The following is a 2,702-nucleotide window of genomic DNA, read 5'->3' on the forward strand; positions in this document are numbered from 1 at the left end:
TATTTTTGGTTACAAGTGCTACTTAAAATTATATCTTCGTTAACCAAATTAGTCCAACTATCACCTCTCCTATAAAAGAAAAAAAAGGTTAATGCATTATTTAGTGCTCAAACTTGTACTCAATTATTACTTTGACATTTAAGGTGCTTTTTATATTAATAAATAGCTGAAATTTCTAAACAGGATACACATTACCTCAAGGCCAATCTTCATTTACAAAAAGTTTACATGACATGCTCTTACACTAAAAACCAATTTATTGCAAGAACCCTATACAAACGGCTCCGTTGGTATAATTTTTCTGACAGTATTTCTTAGTTTTATCGTAATAGATATCGAAATCCCTTCATGTAGACCAGCCTTATACCGACGGATAACATAATCCGTCAATAAATGCAGGGTAAAAAAACGCAGCACCTAGGGGAGTTTTTCGTTTAAAAAATATATATATTTATTTATGTTTCATTATGTATACACACGACTAGCTGGATGGAATTGATGTTCATCTGATTTTCTTTTAACCCAATTTAATTAATTTCCCAATAAAAAAACCCAAAATCACTGATGAAACCTAATCTCTTCCCTGCCTCTTCACATCCTCTGAGAAAACCTTCTTTGCCTCTCTCTCATCCAGCACCGAGCTCCGCCGTGCGCCGCCATTCACTATCGTCCTTTCGATCCTGAGACACCTCCAACCGTCTCTTCTTCCTTCCCTCTTCAGACTGGTTTTCTTCGAAACCGATCTAAACCTTGTAGCTCCAAGCTTGAAGTATAAAATCCAAACTTCCGATCCGGCTAAATCCACCGTCTGATTGTCACACCACTCTGACCATCGCTTCCTGGTGGCCGAACGCGCCTCCCCATCGTTCGGATAGTCGGTGTGAATAAAGAATCAAAACAGCTCTGAGATCGCTTCCTCGTGGCCGAACGCGCCTCCCCATCAATCAAACGCTGCTCCCATTTTTTGTTTTGGGAAACAAAATCGATGTGGATGGTGGAAACAGTTGAGTAGTAGGTATATACATTTGAAATGCCTTTTGTGGAAATGTAGTTTGATGATTAGATTATATTCATATTTGAAATTAACTTGTCATTTACCACATGTATACTTGTGTGTTTGAACTCTATGGTGATGGGCACTCTTTGATGCACTCAACATTGCTCTAACAAGGACATTTGTTAACTTTGTAGGCATTAATATATACATTTGAAATGCCTTTTGTGGAAATGTAGTTTGATGATTAGATTATATTCATATTTGAAATTAACTTGTCATTCACCACCAAAATGGCAGGTCTTGCTCTAGAAACTATGTATACTTTAGTGTGTTTGAACTCTATGGTGATGGGCACTCTTTGATGCACTCAACATTGCTCTAACAAGGACATTTGTTAACTTTGTAGGCATTGATGTTTATGTTAACTGGATTATGTATTAATATTCATTATTAATAAAAAATATTTGTTTTGTTTCTTTATTTTCTTTAATTCTTTTTACGAATTTTTTGATTTTAATATCTCTTAATTCAAATATGATGGCTGGAAAAGAACATTTGAGAATCAAACAAAAATTGTAAAAAACAATAATTAAGCTATTCGTCAGTAAATGTCAAACAAAAGCAAAATAGAAAATAAATAACTTTTACTGATGGAAAGACCGTCAAGTAGATCAAAATCTTGTACTGGCGATGAGCTACGGTTGGAATAACTATAGCTTCTATTGACGGATCTGTATGTAGGTATAAGAAAAAGTGATATACAGACAGTTTCGTTAGTATAACCTTATACCGGCAAATATTCTGTTAACGACCTTATTTCATTGGGGTAGCATATTTTTTTGTCGATATAAGATTTAAGGTGCCATAAATTTTTGGGTTTTTATCGATAGATTTTTTTAACATAAGTAAATGCATTTTTCTTGTAGTGTTATTGTGCACTATAATGTTCGGTTTGTGCAAGTGTACACATTCGTTGAAGTAATAAGAAATAAAATGAATTATCGTCTCCACATGAACTGTGCATGTTAATCGATTATTTTTGAAATTATAAATTCACAATTTGGTATAAAAACACAATAATTTGAATGGTGATGTTTAGACCAAGTGAAATTAACGAGATGCAAAGAATGATCCCTAATGCAATTTTAATCTAGATGCAATTTACCTAAATGTATGAATTAATGGCTAGGATAATTGTATTAATCAATTCAATTTACTTTATCATGCTTAACAATGTTCGGAAATACTTCCATGGAAACTCAATCTTTCATGAGTTTGGAAACCAAATTAAGTCCTCTCAGATCTTTTACTTAGTGAAATATGCATTTTATTGTTCATATTAGACTAAGGGTTTCTTAGCATTTATGCAAGGTCACATGGACATTTACATTTGCAATAATTTAATCACATAAACCTAAAAACTATGTAAGATAATAGAGCTAACTAAATATATTATGAACGTCAACTTAGTTGGGTTTAATGATCTAAATTGAGCATTACACTTTTCAATTATGTGTCTACTAGCTGCCGTCTGGTTAGGACCACTCAGCTAATCTGAATGCACTCAATCTCGTATGAATAAAATGCATCATGATATTAATTGAAAACATGATCGATTGAGGCCCAAACATATTAAACATGAATAAAATAAATCTTATTGAATTAACATAATCATCCTAGAAAATAGGATTTAAAATATCATAGT

General features: G+C 32.9%; 1 long non-coding RNA gene across 1 annotated transcript; it reads left to right on the forward strand.

Annotated features, from left to right (window-relative positions):
- The first annotated feature begins 207 nt into the window (after positions 1-207).
- LOC107948561 (uncharacterized) lies at positions 208-1,473 on the forward strand. Its single transcript, XR_001697459.2, has 2 exons — positions 208-1,015; positions 1,295-1,473. It is a non-coding gene; the product is annotated as an uncharacterized lncRNA (long non-coding RNA).
- Positions 1,474-2,702: the final 1,229 nt, after the last annotated feature.

The sequence above is a fragment of the Gossypium hirsutum genome, chromosome A04, assembly GCF_007990345.1.
Source record: "Gossypium hirsutum isolate 1008001.06 chromosome A04, Gossypium_hirsutum_v2.1, whole genome shotgun sequence".
Lineage (NCBI taxonomy): Eukaryota > Viridiplantae > Streptophyta > Magnoliopsida > Malvales > Malvaceae > Gossypium > Gossypium hirsutum.